Below are 19,767 nucleotides of genomic sequence, written 5' to 3'. Positions count from 1 at the left end.
CCTTTCAATGTATAATATACATAAGTTCGGGATATATGTATGTATGTATGCATATTATATATTGAAAATATAATGTATACATTTTATAAATATAAACCTTGTAAAAAATCACTACAATTGGAAAGAAAACGAAATGACACCAGCTAGTCAAACTACACTGAAGCACTAAGGTTGATGTGAACGAAAATACATTCTACTTCAGGATTGATTTTCAGATTCTTTTAAACTGTTCATAAATTATATTCACAATACAGCTCAAGTCTATTCTAAAATAGCTACTGATCCAGCGATCATTGTCTATTTACATATTGTTTTTCTTGTTGGCATTTATAGTATTATATTATTCAACGTTAGTGTATGCAAATATTACAGTCAAAGAGTATTTTTAGTTGTATCCATATTCAAACTGGCGTTTTGAGTTATTCATATTCGAATCCAATTCAACTAGTAAATAATATCCAGTTGTAATATAACAGTTGAGTTTTGAAAGCTCTGATATTTTTACGAATGCTTTAGAATTAAATAATGCGTTATTATTTGCTAGATGTTACGAATAAAGGCAATGAGCACCGTATTAAGATGACTCTAAGAATGTGATCAAAACAAAAATGTGACTTTCCAACTCAATTTACTAGTCGAGTGACATTTTTACAAAAACCTAACCTCTCCATCTAACCTGGTCCCAACTCATAGTTGAACTGTATTTCCAGTTGTAATATATTTTGACCAGTTGGGATGTAATTCGCCATGTGAATCAACTTACGTGGGTTGGTCGGAATATATTCCAACTAGTCAAAATATATTACAACTGAAAATACACTTCAACAATAACGGTAGTTGGTACCAGGCTAGATGGAATATATTCCAACTAGTCAATATTCAATTCAATTGTAACACAACGGGATAAAAGCTCAAAATTCTTATAAATGTTCATAATACATTTTATACATAGATGTATATATTGTTTTAGCTTAAGACTCTTTAAAGTTGACAATCTGAAGAAAATTGTGTTTGGGTAATATACATATTGAGATATAGTCAACCCTCCTATAACGCGTTGATTTTTTTCAGCAAAAATACGCAATAAATGTAAGAATAGAAAAGAAAATAAACAATAAGGGGGTGTTTAATCCTGTATCACATTTTCCAACAATTTCACTATTTTCTATACTTTTCATAATTTCTTCTATGTCGCAAGCACTACAGTTGTCGACAAACACTGTCGCAAGCACTACAGTTATTGGCCAGTTTGATTGAAATAAAATGCAATAATACCAAAAGTATCAGCTAGTAGTGAACTGAATCACTATTTATTCAGAACATTAACGCTGTTCAGTTACATATATATTAAGTTTCTTACTTTTTTAATTCAAAATTCTAAATGCCCAACGATTAGTGTGTATTCTAATTCATTTTTTTGTGTTTATTCTAAAAACTAGAACACGAAGCGTTTGTTAAAAGACTTTTATGTATTTAAAGTCTCATTCCCCTACCCTACCATGTGTTCCATCACATTGGATCGTACGCGTATGTACACACGTATAAACAATTCTTATTAGGAAAAGAGTAATATTTAGTTTCTAAATTTACCTTTTTTTTAGATATAAGCCGTTATATTTGAAAGTGGCTTATATAAGTCAACTTTTTTCATTTCGACAAATATTTCGCAATAAATATAATGCTTTGCGTTTAACAATATTTAAAAATACCGGTGGCATGCAATACGTTTATACTGTATTTCTGAAATTCTGGACGTATCAAATTAAAATAAGTGATAACAATTTGTGAATTAAGTCAAACAAATAGTGTGTTTGGAACTGAAAATTGGACTTCCGCCACTTTAAAATATAACCGCTATAATGATTGAAATATGTACATGAATATGAAATATGAATATGAAATATGTATATCGCTTTTACCCACTACATAGATATGTATAATACCGGTCTCCGTGACGAGCCAGAATGTTAAATTACAGAAAACGCAAATACCGGAAGGCAAAGATCGAAATTTTCGTATTAATGTGCGCGCGCAGAATACGGGAGGAAAAGCCTGTTCCTCTTGTTCCTGTTGTACCCTGCTCGCGCAAATTAAGTGAGTATGTACCGTTTACCATGTACCCTTTTTTTTGATCTTTCGACTTAAGATTTTTCGATTTTCGATCTTTGCCTTCCGATATTTGTGTATTCTGTAATTTATCGCTTACCCACTACATAGATATGTAGAATACCGGTCTCCGTGACGAGCCAGAATGTTAAATTACAGAAAACGCAAATACCGGAAGGCAAAGATCGAAATTTTCGTATTAATGTGCGCGCGCAGAATACGGGAGGAAAAGCCTGTTCCTCTTGTTCCTGTTGTACCCTGCTCGCGCAAATTAAGTGAGTATGTACCGTTTACCATGCACCCTTTTTTTTTGATCTTTCGACTTAAGATCTTTCGATTTTCGATCTTTGCCTTCCGATATTTGTGTTTTCTGTAATTTAACATTCTGGATCGTCACGTAGACCCGTATAATACATGTGTACGTATTGATTCAAACTAAAATCGACATATTTTTTAGATACATTGCGTCACTGATACGTATATATGTATGCACAAATAAAAAGTAAATATATAATCAAAGTCTACAATCTATAGACGTTTGATCCCTATATCCAGTAGGACAGATTAACCACGAAGTCTCCCCAGGGAGGTTCCATTCTTCTCACGTAGTCACGCGGCACTCTCCGCAAAAACTCACTTTCTCCTCCTCAAAAGTGAAGCTGGGTGGGGGGAGGGGTTCTGTCGGGGATGGCAGTAAGATAATGCATACGTCCCGCGAGAGCTTTTTATTGGGTTTTTACGCCGCGGCGCTCTTTTTTTTCATTCGCCTTGAATGAATATAAATATTATATTGGCGCGGTTTCATCTCCTCTCGGTCGCCTATTGAAACGACGACCGCGTCAAAGCAAACTATGTATTTCCAGGGGTAAAAATGTCGCCACCCCCCATCCAGCTTTCGCTCTGAGATTGCAGCCAAAGCTGCTTATGAGAGGGTTAAAATATTCATCTTTATTTTATGAGTTTCGAATCTCTAGCACGCGTGTTTCCACATACCCATAACGATATTACGCGCGATGCTCTTTGCATTTATGCCATGTAATAGATATAGTCTTTTCGATGGGAAGCGTTAGCTGAAAGTGGGTCTTGCAATATTGTATGTATGTACATACATACATACATATGTAAATTCAAACAAAAAAAAAATTGAAAAAAGTTTACGTCGTATCGATAAGAATTTCAGTAACCGATACTAAGTTTTAGTTCTATAGGACTAACGGTGTTCAAAAAATCCCCGAAATACACAGACACACACATTTTTTTCTAGATCATGAAAATGTGATCAGTAATCGATTCTGAGTTCGAATCAGTCAAAATTTCGAGTTCCAATTTTCGCATGATCAAAACACTTCATCTATTGTTACTACGTACATACATATATAGATAAAGCAAAAAAAAGATATATGCTTATGTACAATTAGCTTAAAAGCATTAGAATTTCACGTTGCTTAAATATATCCAAAGCAAAATTTTCTTGTCCAATAAAACGAATTTTAAACATATTTATCAAATATTTAATTAAATCACTTAATATTACAGTATACGTTTTCATTTTAAATCGATAAATTCTAAAATAAGTGAAGCAAAACGATATAATAAACATCAAGTGGCATTTCAACTAGATATGAATTTCTGTATCAGTTCAAATGGACTTATGTATTTTTTCGTAATTATTTTTTTTGTTATATCCACCAATCTACTACATATATCTGTGTATATGTTACAGTTCAAGTGTGAATTTTGTTTATTCATGGACATAATAGTTTGTTCATACATGAACCAATCTGGCAAGTTGTAGTGTGAGCAAAAGAAATAGTTTTTTCGTACACAAAGTATTAGGCATAATTTTAAGTATTCTCAATCGTTTGTCCCATTCTCTATGTTCATACGTATGCTTACTCTGGGTTGCGGTATTTTTAGCACTAGCGAAAACGGAAATTATAGCAACGTTGTAATGTGTTTTTAATAGGATTTCCCCTTTAAATACTTTTCGTTTTGATATTTCAAAGGTTTAGACAGCTCAAAATTTTTGACAGCCAAAAGTATAGTGTGACACCTAGTGAGTCTATTTGAAGATAGCTTTTGACTTAAACTAAAACCAATAGTTCGTGTATGAACAAACTAGTATATTCATAAACGAACCGGAGTGAAAACTTGGACTGTAACTTAAAATGAAAGCGATTTTTGGAAAGGATCGCACCTCTTTAAAGTATTTTCTTATCCACCCGATCAATCCCTGGCATCGTAGGCAGTTTATATACAAAGCAAACACAAAAATTACAGATATAATCAAAATAAACAAAAATGTATGATTTCAGTCTTTTTAATTACGATACGAGTTTACATTCCACAAGAGAGATTAATGAAACAGCAAAGATCCATTACACAAAACAATGTTCAAATATTAGTGTCACAATGAGCTCGACTATCTGAAAAGCTGTAATTACCAAGTCGTGTTAATGGCACATGATGAACTAAACGCCAAACGTCAACTAGATCGATTAACTATTATTATCCATGCGCTTACTACTTAAATATATGATACTATGTATAATACTAGGACAATTTCTTTCGACACGCATGTTGACAAGTGTATCCCGGGCTTTACGCCTCGGAGATAAATTGTTTTGTTGTAAGTTTGAATGTTTAAAATTATCGAAATTCCATCTGTGCGTGTCATTGAAATGAATATTTAACAGTGGCGCAGTTTATAATGTGTATATTTATAAGTCGAGTCTTTTGTTCCTTTGAAACACTTGTGACGCAAAGTTTCTTTTGTCTCAAAAATCCATTCGCTTCGACTCAATTTTAATTACAATTTTCATATACAAACGCAGACTCGTTCGCGACGTTTTTCCATTCAAAGTGTACGAATAAAGCCAGACTAATATTTATCTTCAACAATATGACGAAATAATGTAACTATAAATGTACATACACATTGTATACTGTGTAGTATTATAAAACGATCCGAACATGTGTAGTGGTCAAGTTTATGCGAAATATATTAGCCAGGGACTATATATGTACATATATACTTTCTTGGGAAGTCGTAATCAAATAATATGGAGGCCGAATTCAAATGGGGGTAGCGTCACTCTAGTTGGGAAAGCCATCTTGAAAAATGATTGGGCTTTGCACGGTTAATCGACTTAACGGCTTCCTCTTTCACATTTCACCACCAGCATTCGCAAATAATCATTTATCAAGCGATCCAGGCAAGTTCCTTGCGAAAATTCCCCTATTGTTGCTTTCAGAGAATCGATCAAGCGCCCATTATCATGGTAATCAACCCTCTAGCGCCGCGCCGGTTTCAATTAACACCCCCAAATAGTCAATTTATAAGAAAAAATGCTATTTATTGTACAATGCGAGGTTTTCGGAATCAAATTACTACAACCGTTTTATTTTCAAACAACTTTTCAGTTGCTACGCTACACAACTGCTAACTAGTCGCAGTGTCGGTCTTCCGTTAATCGGATTAAATTAAATTAAATAAAACGATAGTTTAACCGTTTCAAAAGTGTCTGTGTTTTGCAAAATTTAATATATTAATAGTGTGATAAAAAAACCGCTTATTTTTAATAGTGAAGTGTTTTAATTCTTACCTGAAAATTGTGACGAATTTTCAATAGGAAAAAATAATAAATTTTTTTCATCTGTTTTGACATGTAATAAAAATAATTTGAATTCAAATTTTTGTTTAATCATAATGAAAAAGTGCTTGTGTTGTGTTTTGTGTTTGATTGTTCGATCAATAATTTCGGAAGAGGATCTAAGCAGCTATTTTCAAAACCTGCAGCACTTACGAGACGAAAATTCAATTTAATAAGGTATTTATTTATTTAAATCTATATTGATGTATAAAAAAATGATGATGCAATCGGCAAAGTTTGAACTTTAATAACGATAGTTAGTAATTGTTGTCGATCCACCACGTTCAATTTTGAGGCAATGTAATGAATGAGTCATAATGACAGAAACGGCATTTTATTTTTGTAAAAGTTTCCATTACATAAATGCGTCAAAATATTATTCAACGACTTGTTTTTGTTGTCATTTCTCGTCTACTTTAGAACAATATTGATATGTGAGAGTTCATATCGGCATATATGTATACATATTATGTAGATTAGAGGTTAACGTGTAATGCTTTCAAACTAAGTGGTAACGGGCTCAATCCCTGCCCGGTGCTGTTGGCCAGACCTTGGGCATCTGACTCCAGGTCGATCGTTTCCCATAAGAGTTTTCTAATTTATCTGATTATTTGAATGAAACGGTTCCAAAAAATTGGCAACCTTGACCTATTTCTCGCAAATTTCAAGTTTTTCAGCATCCCAAATTCGCTGACTTACAAAATGCTGCAAAAATGCAAATTTATCTATAGATATCTCTGTGGGTGTTGGCGTATTTGCCGTGTATAATGTTTACAATATTTCACTAAAGATGCCGTGTTGAATGTCAAATATTAATAATTATGTATTTATAATTTATATGTCTTGATCTGTATAGTACACTAGTTGCATTGGAGATATATGATGCTTTGTTAAAATTTTTATAATTGGCCAGGACGGCTCTTTGGGGTTTACCTGTTAGGCCTTCTCAGTATATATACAAATGTATTTATATGAAAATAAAAATATTGTATGTGAAAGCACACATGTTGAGTATCATCATCGTCATCATCCACACCCACTCGCTATCCACTGCTGGATGAAAACTTCTCCAACACGCTTCCATATGTACATATCTGTTTTGCGCAACTCTCATCCATCTCACCCCACACATTTCGTCTACCGATTTTTTTTCTTTGTTGCCTTCCTTTCAAACTTTTACATTCTCTCGAGTACCATTTTAGCACTTTTTTTGTACACATTTCATCCATTCTTTTATCTAACTACGAGACCCGCCCATAGCCATTTTATTTACTTTCGTCACTATATCTACTACCCTTTTCATATTTCTCACCCACGTATTCTGTTTCCTATCTCTCATCGATATGCCGAGCATACGGCGTTCCATACTTCTTTGAGGGGACTTGGACTTTGTTTAGCATCTTGGCGTTGAATTTCTAAGTTTCACATCAATACGTCATCACCGGTAAAACACATTGATCAAAGATCAAATATATTTTTCTTTTATGTTGAGTATATGTACATATCTATGTATGTTAATAACACAATATAAATTAGTATTCTACATACATACATGTAGGAATGATTTTTAAACGAGCCGTAATTGTGGTTGGTCAAACTGCAAGGGATAAAGTATGAGTGTGGTATGCATGGGAAAGACCGGATGCGTGTTGTTATGGTCACTTGTTGGAGGACAAGCCCGAAGAGCGTGTACAATAAATAGTTCTGACTTAATCTGCGCGTTTCACTTGGAATCCTTCACATCCGGATCCTATATTTGGGGGCTTTGTCCGGGATGCCTGAAGACATTTCGAGTGACAGCCAGAAACGGTCAGACGACGACGCGAAGTTTTGACAGTTGAGGTTAGGACGCGCGCGCGATGACGAGATCGCGTACGAGCTTAAAGGCGAAGCCCGTGACGTCGGTGACGTCACGTCAGCGAACACGCCACACGACGATGATGATATCCACGACGACGCCAGTGGCAACGACGACGAGGGAGATACCACAGTTCAATTTCCGAGATCTGGAGGTTGGTTTCGGTCTGCCGAAATATAACGGCAGAAATAGCCCTATTGCAGTGTGGATTGAGCGCCTCGAAGAAAACGCGCAAATCCTCGGCTGGACGGAGACACAACAGTTGGTGTATGGGCGGATGCTGTGTGAAGGAACTGCCAAGGACTTCTTGGACTCGGAAACGGGCATCGTCACGTGGGCGATACTTAAGGAACGATTGACCAGAGAGTTTGGCCATCAGTTGAATAGTGCGGACGTGCACAGAGAACTGAGGTTAGAAAAAAAGGGAAAAGCGGAAGACATTTTAAGCTACATTTACAGGATGAAGGGGATTGCAGCCAAGTGTAGTTTTATTGAGGAAGAGGCGATTATCGCGTACATAATTGGTGGACTTGGGTTTGATAAGTATGAAAAAATGACGCTGAGCGGGGCCGGTACAATCCAGGAGCTGAAGACGCGAGTTACGCAGTGCGAGAAAATTAGAGAGGACGACGAACCCAGGGTGGCGGGGCCCGTAAGAAACCGAGAAAGAGAGAGACCACAATGTTACAATTGCGGAGGACGTGGACACTTATCAGCCGACTGCAGATTCAAGAAAAGAGGAACCCGCTGCTTCAATTGCAACGAGTTTGGGCACATATCAGCTCAATGTAACAGCACCAAAACAAAGACTGTCTTGACAATACAAGAAGAAATAAGAAAAGAAGTCAGTATCCCGGGTGCCGCCCTGTTGGGTAGCCCTATCACAGAATCCGTTCTTATGTGCATTGACGGCAGCAAAGTGAAATGTGTTAAAAAACCGTGTGTTTTGATGGAGGTTAACTTAGAACGGAGTCTGCCGAGGAGGAAAAAAGAGCAAGACATGAGGGATCGTAAGGAAGTGTGGCAACAGGCATGTAAAAGACCTTTGCAGCAACGGGCTTCACGAGAGATGTCTGCTCAAAGAGAACTCATTGTTTCCAATGATGAAGAGGACGATGCGAACATGGCTGATGGAGGTGTGAACCTGGCTGATGGAAGTATGGACGGTGATGGATTGCAAAGAAGAAGACTTTGGGACTACGGAGACATACCGTTTTCAAATACAGATGAACCACCCGATGATCAATTTGGAAAAGGATCTAAGGATTATAGTCATTTGAAGAATTCTGAAGATGAGAATAAAGAAAAGGAAAAACATAAAGACAAAGAGAAAGATATGGCTAAATCACAAGAAGGATTAAGGGACCCAGTCAAAATTTCAACACCAAAAGACACTGTATTCACTTTCAAGCTCAGTCGTAGTCGGATTGATGTTAATTCAATGGAAAAGAAAATAGAACCATGGATTGAGAAAAGACTTACTGGATGTATCAGTGAGCTAGAACCAATATGTGTTGACTTCATTTATGGTAAATTACTAGCAGAATATCTGTGGGGTGACGGCAGATTCCTCGGACAGTCACAGAGAATCGCCGAGGGCATTGGATAGAATTTAAGTTGCACCGATGGAAGTGAAGTGTGCGTTTGTGAATTAGAGAATAAGTGAAATACCTGGAGGGTTTTTAGTTAAGCCTTACTTGTAATTTGATGATTGAAAAGTGTAATGTTTTATTGCTAATTCTAGTAATGTTTTAAAATGTGATTGTTTCCGGGGTAAAAATTTAACTTGTCATTGTAAAGGTTGTGATACCTTTCTGTTTTGTATTGCTTGTAATAATTTTACATAGTAATTGTGATACCTTTCTGTTTTGTATTGCTTGAAATAATTTTAAATTGTAATTGTGATGATTTATGTGTAACTTTAATTGTGATGATTTATGTGTAACTTTAATTGTGATGATTTATGTGTAACTTTATTGAAGATTGAATTGTGTTGAAATGAAAAATTGATTTGTAGTGAAATGTGTAACGATTAATTTGTTATAATTGTAATTGTTATGTAAATTGTAAAATGATTGATGTATAAGTGTATTGAAATGTAGTTGTGATGATGATTGTAATTGTGATGTAAATTGTAATTGTGACAATTGAAAGCATGTTTAGAAGAATATAAGATGATTTTATGGAATGGAAGATGAAACATTGTTGAGGATGATAGAGGAAATGTTTTAAAAGAATGTGAGATGAAATGCTGTAAAAATATAAAAGACAGAATGTCATCCGAGGGCGAATGACAGTCAGGAATGACCGAAATGTAGGAATGATTTTTAAACGAGCCGTAATTGTGGTTGGTCAAACTGCAAGGGATAAAGTATGAGTGTGGTATGCATGGGAAAGACCGGATGCGTGTTGTTATGGTCACTTGTTGGAGGACAAGCCCGAAGAGCGTGTACAATAAATAGTTCTGACTTAATCTGCGCGTTTCACTTGGAATCCTTCACATCCGGATCCTATATACATATTTTCAAGTAATAAAGATTTCAATCTGTGCCTAAATATTGTGTTCACACGTACGTATTTAGTATATACGAACAAATGCATATTTATTCGATGACATCATTATCTTTGTGTAGATAGTAAATCTACAATACAATACAACATTCGAAATTCGTTTCAACATTTTATACATACATACATACATATATGCATGTATATTTATGTATATGTAATATGATCCATGTCTCGAATGACTGACCGGCGCCGTAATTTCCTACCTTTCCGGTCACTGACAGCAACGGACGGCCAATCACGTCATTAGCCAACTTCAAAAAGAAAAGTGTCACAAAACGGTTTTCAAAGTAGTGAAAATGACCCCGTGCAATATATACGTTCGTAATAGAACAGTGTGTGTGTATGTGATGATGTAAGGAAATTGCATTTACACGGTGCAGCGCGGTCAATGTCACGTCGCGTGCCAGTGCAATAGTCGATGGTGAAATTTGCGCAACACTACCGCCACTTGCCGTGCCGTTACTGGCACTGAACAGTACCAGCTGACCGTTTAAACTTTTACTTCAATAGATTTTTTTCAGCTAATCACAATAGTGTGACTCGTATATATGTACGTATATGTATGCACACGTTTACACCAGTGGCGTAGCGTGAATTCCCGGTGCCCCCCCGCAAAATATTTTACGCCCCCCCCCCTCCCCCATATATTAATATTAGCAAAATAACTTTCCAAATTAATATTTATACTTTTTGACGTATCAATATGTGTATCTATATATCAAAGTGCATTAATAGTTTAATCTGGACGACCAACAAGCAGTGCACAATCTGTTTAATGTAACTGATGGTGAATTTTCCTTAAAAACTTCTCACCTGCTAATGGTGACAGCGAAAAATTTATAAATTTTATTGGTTTTAATCATATAATTTTGTTTTATTGTTTACACATTGAAAAAATATATACAAGAATAAGAGAATTCTCAGCTAATAGGTTGAAGTGGCACTGACGTTCAAAAGATGGAAAAAGACGGTAGTCTTCTAGCCCTATTGGCATAGATCAATTACACAATGAGGATAAATTCAAAATACGTTAATGTATGTACATACACATATAGTACAAATAGGTTGAAAAATAAGAGAAGTTTTTAAAAAAATTACGGAACAAATTAAAAAACCCGTGAAAAAGGCGCGCTTCGTGGCGCCCCCCAGGTCTCGGCGCCCCCCCGCATTGCGGGGTCTGCGGGCGCGGTAGTTACGCCACTGGTTTACACTCAATTCGTTCAATTAGTCATTTCGTTAAATTGTCAAAAAATGCCTATTGATTTTTTCGTGAAATTGTCAAAATATCTGTCAAAAATAAGCGGTCAAAACAGATAGTGGCGTTTCTTGTGATTAGTTGTAGGAACTAAACCAAATAATATTTCACAATGAATATAAAAAAATAAGGGGTATTACCACTTCCAGTGAATTAAAAAATAAATTATAATTAAATTAAATTTTATTTAAATCTATGTATGTATATGTATAAAAATGAATGTCTGTTTGTATGTCTGTCTCTTTCTGTCTGAACTTTCAGGGTTTGTTGTATGCATGTCCTGGAAGCTTACTATAAAAAAAAAACTCCCAAAACTGTGAACGGAAACGAGAAAAACGGGAATGAGTGGCATTGCAACGCAATAATTTCAAATGTTTTCGCGTCGCGACCTGCGTTGTTAGGGTAACATAAACAAACAATTGAATAATTTCAAATGTGTTCGCTGCCTGCATTTTTCCAACAAATGGAAACGGGAACGAGAACGAGACCGGTAACGGGAACGGGAATTGTGTGCGTTATTGTGGCATTGCAACGCATGCCGGGTTCAGCTAGTAATTAAATAAAAAATATAAAATCGATTCAGTTGGAATCAGTCAAAATATCGAGTTCGAATTCTCGCATTGATCACAAAACTTCATCTACGTATTGCTAATAGCTACATATAATATGTATGTATGTATGTATATACATATGTATACAGGTAAAGTAAAAATCTGTCTATCACCCATAGTGATGCACATTTCAATGGTGGAAAAATGTTTGAAAGACTATCATCATGGCGCACTATGAATGACAAAATTAATTTTAATTTAAATAATAAAAAATACGATAAAATTCGGACGTACATTCATTTTTTGAAATTTCAAATTTACGTTTGGGGTTTTTTTAATTTTTCTATACAATTGACCAATTTATGAAAAATAGCAACAGGCTTGCACCTTACATGAAGTTAAAAATCGATCATCTGCTAATACATACATATGTTACATATGTACATGTATACAGGTCGTAGGTGGCACCACTATCTGCTTCGACCATTTCATTAAATACATAAGCAAGACGATTCTTACGTATTTCAGAAAATCGACGGATATTTTGATAATTTCATGATGTGAGCAATTTCACGAATTAGGTATAGCATATGTACGTATATGCATATATGTATGTACAAACATGTGTATATCCACAAGTTTTAATATCCACAGAATGCGTTTTGATAAATTAAAAGTCGTAAAAACGTTTCTTTAGAGAGAGATACATAAACAATTGTTTAAAAGCCGTTAAAAACATAGCACTATGTGTTGAATGACTAGGTTAACGCTAAAACTCATTTAGTGTGTCATAAAAGATCATATCTGGTCGATTACTCAAATGGAGACTTTTATTGTTTAGTGTCGTAAAAGTGTGCCGTGATTGCGTGACTCGTTTAGATTCATAATAGCGTTTAAATTTACGTACATATGTACATATTATATGTATATATGTACATATTATATGTACATACCTACGTATTTTATGAATATTTTGCTCTGAATACCTTTTCGATGTTAATTTAACATGCGGCGTAAATTGAAACGACTTATAATATATGTATGCGGAAGAAAAAGTCATCTGTATGTTTGCATGTATGTAAATACGTAATTATTCATAAAATTCTTGAAATGTTTCAATAGCACATAATATCGCCACGAAATGGTCAATTATTTACGTTTTCGATATTTATTGCGAGTTGTTTCTTAATCATAATCTATTTGTATTTTATAAATGCAAATTATGCAAGTTAAACCATAGATACTCGTAGATACATACATGTAAGTATAGTTATTTTTCTTTCAGATAAAAAAGACTCGAAGAGTAAATAACTCGCAAGTCACCTTGTACAACCTCTGCATCAATATGGATTCCGAAGCACGTAGTATCATGAATATGCATTGCATACCTAATTGTAAATATTTTTCACTTTTCCAGAGCTGTTTTTCCGATACGCATCAACTGGGTCAAATTCGCTGCAACTTGGCGTGAAAATATATTGCCTATGTTAAAATTCACGAATATATAATACTCGTATGTACTTTGCACTTCGCCCTTGAATAAAATACGTACTTTTATAAGCCATTGCTATTTTTTTTGCATAATTACATTTGACCCCTTAGTTATGGCTTGCAATGACCAATTCAAAATGATCTTGTAAGGGTTTAAATAAAGTTAAAAATAGTTTCGTTTCTTGGGTGGAAAGAGGGGAAATGAATGTTGGTAAATTCGATGGATCGGTGATTATTGCCCACAAAGTGCTCGCCCAAAATTTGGAACATCTGGCAACCGAAAAGTCCACCATACTAACGAGAACTCGAGTGCCAAATATTCCGTATTCGCGATTTTCATGGCGAAAATTGTCTTTTGCGTGATCGCAATGTACGTAATAATTCAATTACCAAAGTTGATTAACTTATTCTTTTCGGAGTAAGTGGAGGAGATAATGATAAGACCGAGTTGTGATTTTGGTGGATAATTAGTTGATATTGACACAGATTGTGATATTGGCGATGTGATCAAACTTGGCTGTAAATCAACTCATTGTAACATTATTCGTCAATTTCTTTTACCTTTTTGGTGTTCAATTTTCAGCTAAAAAGTATAAGTAATAATATATGTAACATATGTATTCGGTGTAACACATACATTAAAATGTACCGTAAATTTTTAAAATCAAATAAAGAACTTATAGTTCCACTTGTAAAGGTGCCTGCAAATAATTGTAAAGGTGCCTGCAATATACTAAATGAAGGTTGACTAGTGGGCAGTCCTACTTTAGATTAACACACTAAGGGAACTTCATGGCCTCAAATTACACGAATAAGATTGGGACGAGTTACAATAAATGATTGAATAATTTATAACAAGTATGACGCGTTGATGGGCATGTAAACACTTATGTAAGTGGAACTCTTGGGATGCAATTTGGCGTGCGATCTACATATTTGAATGTCATATATTGTATAAGTAAATCAAATTGTGTAAGTTATCTGATATTATGGTCGTATTTCGAACACAATCTTAACTTTCTTTAGAAAATGAAATATGTACATATTAATCGCATTTCTGCCTTGAAATTTAATTTTTGACGCTTTAGAGCGTCATTGGTACTTTGCAGCGTTGGATCGATGTCGCATTATAGTGCACGCGAAGTGTAGTGTGTTAAATTGAACTGAAGTCTAACCCTCACCTAATTTCGAAGTAATGTTGTATTTATTTGCGAAATAAGTTAGTTGACCATAATAAAGAGTAATTATTATTGTCGACTAATGTTGTTCGAGTATTTTGTTGCGCTTGCGAATCGATCGGCGTTCGACCTTCGCGTTCGAAGATTGATCTTTGTGGAAGTTGACTTCATCGTTTCTCGGTCTGGTGGGGTAAAACACATTTACTTCATCAATGCCAGAAACCAAAACAATGTCGCATGCAAAAAGGAAAACGCTCCATTAGCATATTCATAAATCTGAACGACGTCTCTAGGTCTACAATGGCGACCATTATTATTACGCGTACGTATTCAAATTTTACATGCATACATAATCGCCTAAATGCACACGTAACACCGTTTAACCTTGCAAGGTTAAATAAACTTTGGAACTTTCAAAAATCATCTTCCCGAGTTTCGGTGGTACATATGTACATACCCACACTTCATAGGTACGTGCAATCTTCAGTCGAGACGAAGGTCGATCATTTTTTAGCAACATCAACACAGAATGGAGCAGAGCGGCGAGATCGATAGTCTCTTTATAATAAAAAGGAACCGGTTTAACAAATACCACGATCCGCTTTGCAAATCAAAACACTCTAAGAACCGAACGGATACCATCGAGATGTTTCACAATCGTCCCACGCATAATAACCTGCTGCACCATCTGAATCAGAAACAAAGCCCAGGCACGCCCAGACTCAAAAGGATCGACAATGTGTCTCAATAAGGACGTGAAACTAATACAAGCGCGATTTGGACACGCAATGTCAATGAAACCAACGTACAAACCGGTCAACGCTGGTTCAATGACAGCAGCCTCTCAATGCGACAGAATTATATCACCTTTGCATAGCAAACACTCTGCAATCGATGTGATGTCACTCTTAATTACGAATTTCGCAACAGCCTCAATTTGAGGGGGAATAACTCAAGATGCGATCTTTTTTGCAATGGACATAAACAGCTGATGGGACAAGTTGGCCTTGTAGCTACTAGATGCTGCGGCTTTTTGCTGCTCTTCGACTATGTATGTACGTATGTATGTACGTATGTATGTACGTATCTAGGAAAAACTGCTCGTTTTGCAAAGTCGCCGAGCGCTGTTAACTTGTTATACGGCGAGGTTTGTGGGGAACGGTTCGCAATTTATTTATATTAAGATAATAGAGAAATAATGCAATAAAAATAGGAAATCACGCTCCAACCGGTAATGTCACGATGCGAACGATCACGGCCAAAATATTCGAGAGTGTTTGAAGTGAAGTGAAGTGAAGGCCTTGTGGTGTTTGAACTTATGTATACTTCATCGGTTGCTTCGAGATGGGCTTGCGTGACCCCGGACCGGGTTATTATCGCATATTCAATTATTGAAAAATCCATCAGTCACTTTGGAGTGCGTTACTGACGCGGTGGCATCATTCCAAATGCGAGCGATGGTAATCTCTGGCCTGGTGTGCGTAGTGTTTGTATTGTCATGTGCTTCCTCTTTGAGTGGCAACTTCAATAGGGTCGTAATTCGACTAGAAAGCATTGATTATTTTGTATTAAGCTGGTTTATATTGAACCAGTACCTTAGTCGAATGGTACTGAAATTTAAACTGACCCTTGCAGACAGCTTGAGTACAGTTGTCTGTGATAGATCAAACCGCTCTATGTAGTATGTTTATGCATTTAGTATAAAATGCATATGCATTTTCAACGAAATATTAAGAAAATATTATTTTGTATGTGCACATTAAGCAGGGAGCATAGCTTGGTTGCTGCGTTAATGTTAACTCCAAGTTGATCGTTTTCTATCAGAGTTTGCAAATTTATCTGATTTCATTGTTTAAACGGTTTCTCCATTAAATAGGCAACATTATCCTACCGACTACGTCACCACTATTTGAATATGATTTAAATATTTGTAATCTATAAATCTTCCAAATATCCAAGATTTTTTGTAAAGCGATGATCCTTATTTGATCTTGAAATACTTTTGGTCGATTGTTGAAGAAAAAATGTTCCTGGACAGTGTGATGGTCGGTATTTATCACAAAACGATTTACTGATTATGGAAAAGGACCGTCAAAAAAACAACAATATTTATTTGAACTAATTTTAAAAAGTACGATATATTTTATTTCACATAATCATAAATAAATCCAGTTTAACGACTAAAATTTGAAAACGCGTTATTAATATTGATATTTAAACTATTTAATACATATTTTCCCCGCGTGGTTTTATCGGTGCGCGATTTTGTAAAAATAAAAAGAAATAAAACCCAGTCGCAATAAAAAATGCAGCTATTTGGTCGAGTAATACTGGATTTTAGAATTGATTTAAATACTTTTAATCGAGTGTAACTCTCTTTATAAATAGACTAGTCCAGAAATCACGAAGATTCGAACTCAATCTACCTGCAATTAGTTGTTTAGTCTAATTCGAACTGATCTTTTGCATTTTTGTACATTTAGTCGAAAGCATTTTAACAACAGATTCATATCCAAGCAAGCAATTCATTGTGTGTAAACTAAGAATGATTTTTGAAAATTAAGCCCAATAAACACTTGAGCAATGCGGTGACAACATGCCCAAGTAGGTTTTCTACAGACGTGAAACGCTAATATTATGTAAAAATAAATATTGTAGAAACACAAGGAAAATGTTTATACATATTTCAAATCTGTGTTAAGCTTGTTTAGACTTAATATTATGGTACCATGTCAACTTTGTCTTGTGAACTATTGTCAAACGTCAACTACATACATAGGTACATACAATAGATCGAGCAAATATAATAGCTTGTTAGCTTGTTAGCTTTGCTCAATACGTGATATTTCCTCTTGTAACTTAAACGTTGTGGGGTAACTTCTGTCGACTCGGATTCTAATGTTAACAATGGTGATGCTCTTGTCGTGGTCTGGGCGTTTTGTCAAAATTTTATAGAGCCATCGCGTGCGACGTTTACTCTACGCACTGTAACGCGCAATCGCGATACATTTATTATGATAATGATTTATTTTATTCCATATCCTGGCATATGGTAGCGAAATTCCGCATATCGGCCTGACTGACTTGTTATTAAATAAAAAGAAAATTAAGTAATATATGAAACAAACACAACAAAACCGGTTATACCGTTTTTTATTTTTGTAAATTTACAAACATGTCCTCAGTCACCAAACCTGATTTTATAATGTTTGAGCAGTGGGTAATCACATTTATAAACAATCACCAATATTAGATTACATTTTTTTTGTATTGTATTTCATTTAATATGCGCAATTAATATTACACTTATATTTAATTGAATTAAAACTCACCTATATACATATCAGCTGAAACCTTTTCAGTCAACGATTTTTTTATCACAGTCTTTTGTTTAATCTTTATATTAAATGTAGTTTATTTCCACAATGATATTTATCGATAAAATCACACAAGAAGCTATACAACCTATTTGAAAAATTGGTAATTTAATAAGTGCTAAGAGTTATTTTTATTTCGAATCGGAAAAAAATATCTCGATTTTCTCGATTTCCTCTAGAAATCGTTTGAAAATGAAAGTCGACAAAAATGCAAGTAACGTTTTAACGAAACACGCACTTTTTACTCGTAACTTACGAGTATAAAAAGCGTTACAAGTTCGAAAAAAGTAATTCAAGTCACGGTTCATATGGTTAGAAGCGAATCAAAATCAAAAGTGAATTTCAATCGTACACTTTTCTTCAAAACACGCATACTCGTTGTTTACGTTTGCAATAAACAAAGCGTATTGGTATACGACTTATTTTTAGCTAATCAATGCGAAACTTTTCTCTTTATGTCGCCAACTTCTATGTAGCAATTCCTCGTAGAGAAAAAAAACGCAACAGTTGCAATAGATTCGACAGAGAAATCTCAAGTTTACATTGCTGACACGTTAAAACAAATAGAAAAAAATACAATGTTACTGAATTTATAATATAACATTATACATTTCGTCAAAAAACAATGGAAATTCAACAACGCTATGAATTTACGTGTGTTTCGAAACATCAAAATATCACTGTCGTGTTGAAGATAATTGCCCGAAAATTATTACATAGGATTATGATTTTTTTGTAATTTTCTATTTTTATATAAAAATTGAGTTTTTAGATATTTCTGTCGTACGTTTATTGAAATTTCACTTTCGATTTGAGCACACGCATAATCTGTTGAAGCGCAACAAGTGACACAACAATCCCCGCATTGCACAAAAACAACAGTTTTTATTATTATTGTTAGAAAAAAAAATTAAAACGGATTTATATTTCGATTTTTTTCCGACACAACAAGGATATGACGATTCACCTAATGTGTGTTTAAAAGTCCTAATTGTTCAATTATCTAGAAGAGCGGATGTAGCTCGCGTGCTGCGGCCGCGGCCGTGGCCCGACCAGGACTAGTCGACAACAGTTGCTGATCAAGAGGCTACCACCACCAGCAAGCACCGATGGACAGTGGTGGTATTGCTGGAAAATGCAATTTCCCGGTCGCAAAGAAAACTCTTCGTTGCTTTGGCACACCGTACCACTTCCCGCTCGCTTCTGCACCGAAGACATGCACTGTTGCTCATCGATGATAAATAATATATGTATGTGTGTATGTTTCGATCGATGCATACGTATATGATTTCCATATACGTATGCAGTAAAAGAATCGTTGGACTCATCAATAGATTGCTGTGCATTTCGTATTTGTTTGGCAGGTGTACCTAGTGATAGTTCGGTTGGTTTGTGTACACACTATTTGCTCATGCGTAGATAGTGAGGTTCGGGGTTCGATTGCTTTCGGATTGATTTTCTTATACATTGCTTATACATTTGATGAATGGCTAACAGTCTTTGAATATAACAAGAATGACGCTTTGTAACTATAGTAATTATTTGGTCTCATGACTTAAAGCCAATCCGCAATGTTGCATCAAAGTTATGCTAAAATTTATGGAATAGATGTTCGTAACTATTTTTGATTCCAATAGTGTTCGCACAGCAAATGTATCTACAAGATTATGGTGACATCGATGAAATAAATGAATCTTTATATAGCTATATTTCCGTCAGAAATCTCA

At 35.1% G+C, this 19,767-nt stretch overlaps 1 protein-coding gene across 2 annotated transcripts in view; it reads right to left on the bottom strand.

The window, feature by feature from the left end:
• LOC143910320 (Ig-like and fibronectin type-III domain-containing protein 2) overlaps positions 1–19,247 on the bottom strand; it is a 53,400-nt gene extending 34,153 nt beyond the window's left edge. For both annotated transcript variants that reach the window (XM_077428739.1, XM_077428738.1), the window contains exons 1-2: positions 19,008–19,247; positions 17,996–18,128 (exon numbers count right to left, since the gene is read on the bottom strand). The gene's annotated coding sequence lies outside the window, so the exon portion shown is untranslated. The remainder of the gene's footprint in view (positions 1–17,995; positions 18,129–19,007) is intronic.
• Between the last annotated feature and the right edge of the window lie 520 nt (positions 19,248–19,767).

The sequence above is a fragment of the Arctopsyche grandis genome, chromosome 4 (assembly GCF_051622035.1).
Source record: "Arctopsyche grandis isolate Sample6627 chromosome 4, ASM5162203v2, whole genome shotgun sequence".
NCBI lineage: Eukaryota > Metazoa > Arthropoda > Insecta > Trichoptera > Hydropsychidae > Arctopsyche > Arctopsyche grandis.
This window is presented reverse-complemented; position numbering and strand designations above follow the sequence as displayed.